General features: G+C 34.6%; 2 non-coding genes across 2 annotated transcripts; both read right to left on the bottom strand.

The window, feature by feature from the left end:
• Positions 1 to 1,317: 1,317 nt before the first annotated feature.
• On the bottom strand, positions 1,318 to 1,410 carry Trnay-gua (transfer RNA tyrosine (anticodon GUA)). The gene is made up of 2 exons: positions 1,374 to 1,410; positions 1,318 to 1,353 (listed from the first exon to the last, which is right to left on the bottom strand). It is a non-coding gene; the product is annotated as a tRNA-Tyr (tRNA).
• A 6,312-nt stretch (positions 1,411 to 7,722) lies between these two features.
• On the bottom strand, positions 7,723 to 7,815 carry Trnay-gua (transfer RNA tyrosine (anticodon GUA)). Its single transcript has 2 exons — positions 7,779 to 7,815; positions 7,723 to 7,758 (listed from the first exon to the last, which is right to left on the bottom strand). It is a non-coding gene; the product is annotated as a tRNA-Tyr (tRNA).
• Positions 7,816 to 9,796: the final 1,981 nt, after the last annotated feature.

Here is a 9,796-nt window from a genome sequence, read left to right on the forward strand (position 1 = left end):
ATATATTATATATATATATATATATATATATATATATATATATATATATATGTACACATACGTATTTATATGCAATATATACACATATATCAGCTGACCCCACTGGGCGCTTCGGTAACCTGGCATCGTTTGAACCGTAATATCATCGTTATTTATCATCGTAGAAGAAAACTAAAAGCATATTTGGAATCCTCGTGAAACGTTCTATTACAATAATGTTTTCTTTTACTCTACAACTAATATTAAAGAAGTTAGGATGGCCGAATATCCGACCGGATAATCGGATCAAAACGGTACCAGGTTATAAACCAGCCCCTAATATCATTGTTATTTTTCATCGTAGAAGAAAAGTAGATCATATTTAGAATCAACGTGAAATGTTCTATCAGGGTAATGCTTTCTGTTTTCTCTACGAACGATAATAAATAAGTTAATCTGCCCTGATATCCGCATTAAAATGGTACCCAGTAAAAAGCATCCACTATAAAATCTACAAATATGATGCGACTTTGGTTCAGTTCGGTCCAGTATACTTTCGGTCGTAACATATGTTTTTGGGGTCAAGGAATTCATCGAAGCATATGAAAACACTCAAGGCTTTGTAGTATAGCCGGCGGTCTGGCGGCGAGCAACCGTAGGCCGGCATTGTTTGAACCGTAATATCATCGTTATTTTTTATCTTAGAAGACAAGAAAGACCATGTTTGGAATCCTCGTGAAACATTCAACCAGAATAACGTTTGCGTTTTTCTCTACAACTATTATTAAAGAAGTTAGCATGACCGGATATTCGGATGAAAACAGCACCCGGATAAAATCCATCCCCTCTATTATCATCCTTATTTTTTATCACAGAAGAGAAGTAAGAGAGTCGTTCGAATCCTCGTGAAAAGTTCTATCACAATAATAATGCTTTCTTTTTTCTTTTTTTTAAGTCTACAGCCTTAGAGTGAGTCAGTTTAGGCTTCATCAGCTACTGTGCAATTCAAAACTCATGGAGCTATTGTCAGCACTTTCCATACTTTCACTTCCTCTGAGCAGCAATAGCTTACAATGTTCAAAGAACAAATCCAGTCTACCTTTAAATCAGCGTCCAACGTGTGTCTTTCTGAATTTTCCAACTACAGTCCACCACTGCTGTCGAGGCCTATTATATCACAGCAATATTGCTCTGCAAGATTAACTGGTCCTCATAATGTAAAAATACGTAATATCATCCAAATTAATCTAAAGACACAAACTGTAGAGGTTACGTCTACTTTTTTGAGCGGGTAATCCTCTGAAAATTTCAAATGTTTATGAATTACGGTAAAAGTTTTCCTTCGAACCGGATTTGAACCAGTGACCTATGGATGTCTGTTTGTAGATTTCCAACTACAGTCCACCGCTCTACCAACTGAGCTATCGAAGGCCTCTAATGGCGATTGCTGATGTTTATTTCTTGATAAGAATCGACACTTTTTTATTTTTATACAACACGTCTGCAAGTCAAAGCACTTTCAGTCAGAATTGGGTTTTTGTTTTATTATAGACGAAAAGCACATTAGTTATTCTTGTTTTATGATAAGTTGGATTTATTAAAATTAATATATGATACGGACAAATCTTTTGGATTATTGATGGGCATTTCACCTAGATAAATTTTGTATATTTTTCATTTACATCATTTTACTTTTGCTTAAGGAAAAAGTTGAATTCTTAAAAGAAATTATTCAAATGTACCTAGATATAGTTTTCTGGCTTATAAGTACAAATATCTTCATGACCATAGGTCCATAGCAAAGTTCTACATTAACTCTCCTTTCATACTATTATAAACCCGGATTATAAGGCTTAATGGTCTTATTCTCTTGTTTGTTAACTATATTTTGTCAATTTTATCCAACCATGTATGACAGATGAAGAGGGATGATTTGGTTACCCAATAAGATCATCGACATAGAAAACGGTGTCTTGGAGTAGTTTATCCACATACCAGTCTTCTGCTGTTGCAAATTCTCTCTCTCTCTCTCTCTCTCTCTCTCTCTCTATCTGTATCTTTGCGTAGTGCAGCGTATTCTATAAAGAAAAAGTTATTTCAAATCGCTAAGAGATACACAAATAGTATCTGCCATTAAGATGTATAACACTACAAACATCTCCCCCGTAGGGGTTAGTGTCGTCAGTGCACCTCAGGTGGTGAACTGTAAGCATTACTTAAGGTTCTTTGCAGCATCCCTTTGGTGCCTAGCTGCAACCTCTTTCATCCCGTTCATATTCTCTTTCTTCCATCTACTTTCCATCCTTCCCTAATGTTTGATTCATAGTGTAACTGCGAGGTTTTTTCCTCCTGTTACACCTTTCAAAACTTTTTACTGTCAATTTCAATTTCAAAGCTAAATGACTCATAGGTCCCAGTGCTTGGCCTTAGCCATTTGCCTAAATTCCATATTCAATTCTATTAAACAAACATCTCTTCTTAACTTCACACAGAGATGAGAGACATCTATGATTAAAAATATATTTCTTTGGAGACTGTTACTTCGCTGTTGAGGTCTCGTAGTTGTTTTAATGGAGGAACATTTTAATTTGCGCACCTTCGGTAGCTCGGTTGGTAGATCGGTGGCTGCAGTTAGAAATTTCAGACATCCATCCATAAGTCACTGGTTCGAAGGAATATTTAAATGAAATTAGGCCGAGTATTACGGTAAAGTAATATAATAATGTAATGGGGCGGGTATAACAGATCAGTACTGTAATTCTGTTATGATCTCCATATTCGTGGGAAATTCGCATTCCAACAATATATTGCGAGAAATGGTGTTTTCAAACTGAGAATTCAAGACTGGTTTCATACTTTTGATGGGGAAGTTTACTATAAAGGCTATTCTATCTTCATATTGAAGGCTAAAGATGAGCGTGACAAAGAATTTTTTTTTAGCAGCCAACTTATGTAATTTGTATCTACACAAATGAACACGCACGCACATACATACATACACACGCTCGCATATATATATATATATATATATATATATATATAATATATATATATATATATATATATATATATTTATATATATATCTATATACACGTGTATAAATAAATTACAACTATGCGCTTTATGTTATTGGAAGTTACGGAACTCTACAAGAGGATGGGGATACTCAAGATGGAATAACATCTTGGGGATACTAGCCTTCAGACCTCCACAATGGTTGCACCACTATATTCGACTATCTACCAGACACATACTTCACTCTCTAGTTATGCGATGTATTTTCACAGAAAGGCGTCTATTACATCGTTTCTCCCATGCCCGTGATCGATGTCTTGAACCTTTATTGTCAAACTACTACATAAGTTGTATTAGTTGTTGGAATTAATAAAAAAAGAGCGTCAACAATATAAACAATGTAAGTGGAGGAATCTGAACAATTGCCTGATCAGCATAACCAACAACGACACGAACAGAGAGAGAGAGAGAGAGAGAGAGAGAGAGAGAGAGAGCTAGGAAACATTTCCACAATAGTGATGATGGGGTATTAATTAAAATAAATAAAAGTTGCTACCGTGGAATAATTTTGCATGATTTTCTGCCTTTTTTTTTCTTACATTTTAGCTAAAATAAAAAACTATTACTTTCTCAAGCTATCTATACCTTCCTCAAGCTTTATAGCAATTTACATAAATATTGCTCATTAGACCCGTTAGATATTGGTTCTCCGAGAATCTACATCGGCTTTCTTTCAGTATCGTTCGATTCTTTGATATGAAAAGCAGGTCTTGAAGCTCATTTCCACCTCATCTCCTCATAATCTTCCTTCCCGTTTGATTTTGAGATATATGGTAACTAGCTTTCGAGTCTCATTTCCTCATCATTTCTATGAAATATGATAGTAAGTAGGTTTATAGCTTCATGTACGTGGACGTAGTGAGTATCCAAATACTTATCTTAATCATCTGTTCAAGCAAAGTCCTGATTCATTTTCGTTTTCTATGCGGAAGTGAGATCTGCCAACAGCTCCCCCCAAAAAAAAAAAAAATAATAAATAATAATAATAAAATAAATAAAAAATAAAAAACAATAAAAAGTGAATTTATTTTTTAGAATAGAAAAGGATTCCTTCAATGCTAATCTACCCCCAAGAATAACATTATGTCCGGTCCATGAAAGAAAAGTTAATGCATCAAGAAACAGAGAATCTCAAGCTCCTTACTGTCAAACCACCTTACAAACAAACACACACATATATACGTACACACACAAGTACATATATACAGAGAGAGAGAGAGAGAGAGAGAGAGAGAGAGAGAACGTTGAACGAAGGGTAAAGTCCAAGATGGGAGAGTTGAGCAAATTTATTTAATCACGGTACCACACAATTAAGGTACTCATTAAATTCTACAATCAGTATTGAAAAGCTACCTTCCAAAAAGGGGACTACTTAACCATTAAAAAGAATATATATATTATATAGATACTATATATATATATATATATATATATATATATATATGTATAAAGAAGGCAGTATGGTGTAACTTGGCTTGCCCAACTGTTCGACTCTTCTCGAGCCCATGAATGCATCAACTATATTTATCAGGCGAATTCTACAAAAACTTCTAAAGCAATATCAGCAGAATATGCATGCAGAGCTGGAGGCAACTCTCATCTGAGAGGGAAAAAAAACTACAAAAAGTTGAGAAAGTCAGCCTAAGTCTGAGGGAGGTGCTCGGAGAGGAAGTACAAGCTGGTCCAAATGAGATGTCAGGATGAATGATAAAAGAATCCCCCAAATAGGAGCTAAGGCAGGAAAAGCAGGTCTAGGTAAACCGAGCTATGGGGCCATCTGTGCTTTTCATATAAAACGTAAACTTTAGAATAATCCGGTCTTACGCCAACAAGTTTCCTTGCCCAATTTTTGCCCGAAATCTGTACGGTATAAAAGGGAATTTACTAATACGAATGTTTGTTCATGATACCCAATTACTGTCCTGGGCTCTACCACTGAGTTACCAAAGGTATAAACCAGGGGTTTTCAACCTTTTACTCTACTCGTACCCTTTCGGGCATTTGTAATGTACCCCCTTCACTATGTATAACGTGGAAAACAAAACCAACTCAGAGAAACATTTCACTGTGTATATTTGCAAGTACTGTACAGAGGGGAATTAAGTACATAACTCTCCAGACATAACCAATAATATTGTAAACAAAGAATTCCATAAGAAAATAAAGAATTTTTTTTTTTATAATTATGTACCTCTGGCTATGCAGTAAATTTTCAAGGTTATGGTACTGAGCTGCAAAATCAAAATACATTATTATTACATCAGCTGCAAAGAGAGTTAATGAAATGGCTGAAACTGTCTTTCATTAACTATGCTAGTTGGCCGAGGAGCAGTTTTTGCTAAAGGACATCGAAGGTCGGCATTTACATTCATTTGAGACCCAAGGGGAGCGCGTACCCCCTGACAGACCCTTGGTGTACCCCCTGGAGTAGGCGTACCCCAGGTTGAAAACCCCTGGTATAGACAAAGTAGCAATGTGGCTTGTAATACAGAGGTAAAAAACAATGATTAAAAAGAGCCTACAATGTTACCCAGATAGGACAACCGGTTCTTAGTAAGCCTATATAAGGTATTGCCTGCGAGTCTTGATCATACATGGTAAATCTGCGTTGTTTTCATCATTCATTTTATAAGCCCTCTTTGAAGGCATAAAACATCATCCTTTGGACAAATGCCCAAAGAAAGTTTGTTTGTTAGTTAGCAATGCCATCAACCGCTCTACCAACTGAGCTACCGAAGGTTTACAGCGATGCAGCAATGCTCTACATTCCTGAATAAATAAACCGGGAGACCCACTGCTGAGCAACAGGTGTCCACAGCAACAAGGATGGAGGTACGTTTTCTCTCACGCGTCCAAAGACTCGCTTATTCTCATATTCTTCCTCGTTTTCAGTTAAAAGATGACCGTAACATTTTCTTCCATTTGACTAAAATAACGAACAGAGATACCTCTTATGTTGTCCGAAGTTTCTCGACTTTGTTACAAAAGTCGACATTTGCTCTGCTTAGACATGGCATTTCATGGTCATAAGCAACAAATCTAATAGAGCATTCAAAGCTAAATGTCCCGGTAAATATTCGTAAACGACAACTGTAAATTCTGTATCCCATTTGACTGCTGGTATTTAAGTATTTCCTTCTTATTATCAATTCACATGCAAGATTTTGTGTATAAAATAAGACATTTTTTTCATATAAGGTACAAAATATTGACGCTTTGTAGTATATTCTCTTCCCACACCTTTTCTGTTAGATAAGATAGCATATACATTTATATGGGAAATGGCATTTCGTCACATGCAACAGAAAGAATCAGTAATGGTGGGCGTTTCACTCATTTTTTTGTAATCGCGGTAACTGATTACTTTACGTGAAAAGTAATCGATTTGTAATCGAATAATAACTTATTTTTATGTCTTTATAGCAATTTCTGGAGTCTGTGCATAAAAACATGCATGAAATGTATGAATAACATTAGCGTTTCGTTTATTCAGACATGTATAATTTTAAGATAACATAAATGTACTTTCAGTTTCATCTTCTAAAATAAAAGATGGAAAGATTATATAAGAGGGCAGTGTTAGCAATAACAGATGGAGCACCTTGGAATTATCAAAGGGCATCCGGCTCTAGTATATTGTAGAGCAATGTGCCTTTACAGTAGTGATAAAAAAGGGGAAAAATGCATAGTAATCATTTACAAATAATCGATTACTCAAAAAAAGAAATCGATTACTAGAATCTTCAGGAAGTAATCAAGTAATCGAATCCAGTAACCGAATGCACCCACCACTAGAAACCAGTCCAAGGGTTAATGAAGGTTAAACAGATAACTGACGAGTTTTTATGATAAAAATAGTCTCATTCTTTTTTATTATTCATTGTGTACTATCCTACGAACTAAACTTGAACTAGCTTGACCTATGTATTTGGAATTACCGTAATTCAAACCATATCCGAACTAGTCAACTATGCATTTAAAATCTCCATCCTCTGAACTGTATTCGATCCTCTGAGCTACATTCTCCTTTACGCTCCTTTAATTAAACTATTATTGAATCAGTGACCTATGCTTTTCAGATTGCTCTCCTTTGAACCTCGATTCGAACCAGTGACCCATACGATACAAAATGCAATCCTTCGAGCTAAATTCGAACTCTGATATAGGCACGTAAACTTGTTATCCTTTGAACTGGATTCGAATGAGTGACTTATGCATTTGAACCCAATATTCTTCAAACCAGATCGAACTTAGTTACGTAATCCCTAAGATGAATATTCTTCAAACCAGATTCGAACTAATGAGTTACGTATCTAAGATGATGATCCTCACAAGCGAAACCCAGCTATTGAACTATGAATTGGACATTACTGTCATTTCGAATAGATTTGAACGGGTGCATATTCTATCATTTGAACTATACATTTGAACCGGTGACCAACGTATTTGAAATGACTATCCTTTTTAACTGGATTTGAGCCAATTGAATCTGATTCGAATCTTCGGCACATGGATGTAAAATTGGTATTCTGTTAACCGAAAATAAACTAACTTTCCAACCAGTTATAAGTCAATGGCCAGCATTCCAATTAGTTGAATTAGACATTTGAAAATTACTATTACTGAAATTTTGTATGAACCAGTGACCTCTGAATACAAAACTACTATCCTTCGAACCGGATTCGAACCAGTGACCTATGGATGTCTGTTTAGAGTTTTCCAACTACAGTCCACCGCTCTACCAACTGAGCTATCGAAGGCTTGCAACTGTTCAGCAATCTTGCAAGATAAGCAACCTTGAGAATCTGGCGCCAAGCAACAGGTGTCAGAGCAACACCGGATCAGGCTAGAGCCGTCAGTCAGTTTCAGCACTTGTACATTCTCTTAAACTGGTCTTTTTTTATTTCTTTTTTATGTATGTATGTATGTATGTATGTATGTATATATTATATATATATATATATATATATATATATATATATATATATATCTGTTTTATATATATATATATATATATCTATATAATATATATATATATATATATATATATATATATATATCTGTTTTATTTGTTCTATTCACTTGACAGTCAAACTTATAAACTTTTAGATTTTTTAGACTCCTGTAACCTAATGTCAAACAGACCAAGAACGGCAAATTTCTATTACTTTTTAACTGCGTTTTCGTTTGGCAATACTTAATTATCCGGAAGATCCTATTATAAAGAAATATAGCGCAACGGTATTTCTATATTTATATTAATACCACCATTATTTCTATATCTATATATTAGAACAATTAGAGCTACCTAGATTTAACATTTGCTGCATGGCCCCGAGATAGTATTACAATTCTCATTTTCAAAGCACAAAACTTTCGGAAGAACCAGATTTGGCCCATTAAGACGAATTCACGAATTTATAGTTAAATTTTCCTAACAGGTAATTAAACAACGTTCCTACTTCCCATTCAGTCATATATATAACGAAATGGAGAGATATAATAACCTGTATCTCTCATTCACTGTGAAGTTACCAACGTGCCTTTTAGAAGGATGGAGTCATATATGTCTCACACATTCCTTTCAAGAAGAGAGAGATGAGGTGAAGGAGAGGAGAAGAAGAGAGAGAGAGCGAGGAGAGGAATGAGAAGAGGAGAGTACACACACCAATCTTATTTTATATATTATATAGATTTATATATCAGAAGTTATGATATATATTTATACACACACACACACACACACATATATATATTACGTATATTTAGATACAATATATATAAGATATCAATACAAATCTTATATTATTATATTAATATCTATATATATTCTAGATATATAAACAATATATATAGATATAATAATATATATAATACTCATATTCACATATTTGTATTTGTTTTGATAACTGTGCGCATGCGTGGTATCGCTAATTTTGTATTTCAATATTTCGTTTCAAATCATCCCATATAAGCGAGAATACAATAAAAAAAATGCAGGATAAAAATATCCGTTCGATAAGCATTTTCAGTTCATTGGACATCTCTTTTCAAGCAAACGAACAAATAATAATAATAATAATAATAATAATAATAATAATAATAATAATAATAATAATAATAATAATAATACTTCACTAACCAGCATCACATTTCTGAACTTAATCGTACTCCGTATGATAATCGCCAAACTAATTTCAACATTAGGCTTTTTTCTTCACAAAAGTTGAACCTCCCACAAACTTTCGCTTGAGATAAGACTTTCATGAGGGGGTCACCTGGGAGTTCTTTTCTTATCTATTAATCTTGTTTCGTTTGATAAGTATTATCAGCAGACGGTGATAATGTTGACAGAAAGAGGGCAAAAGCAAATGAGAGAGAGAGAGAGAGAGAGAGAGGAGAGAGAGAGAGAGAGGAGAGAATTTGTAATAAAAAAGATAAAATACAACATGACATTAAGGATAGTAAGACTGAGAGAGAGGGAGAGCAAACATCCAGTAAATATGTTAAAGAGAGAGAGAGTGAGAGAGGGAGAGAGAGAGATAGGAATGGTAAAGGTAAATTACCTAAGCGGAAATAGAAATAAATCCGATTTTATTTTGATACACGTACTGTTTTTATATCTAAGAGATACCTATGGTAAAATACAACTATGATTTTCGATAGAGGGAGGAAGACAGAAAGAGAGAGAGATAGAGGATGACTTGTAATTTCTTACAGACCTGATGTGGGCTGTATTTC

This window comes from Macrobrachium nipponense, chromosome 11 (assembly GCF_015104395.2).
Source record: "Macrobrachium nipponense isolate FS-2020 chromosome 11, ASM1510439v2, whole genome shotgun sequence".
Classification (NCBI taxonomy): domain Eukaryota; kingdom Metazoa; phylum Arthropoda; class Malacostraca; order Decapoda; family Palaemonidae; genus Macrobrachium; species Macrobrachium nipponense.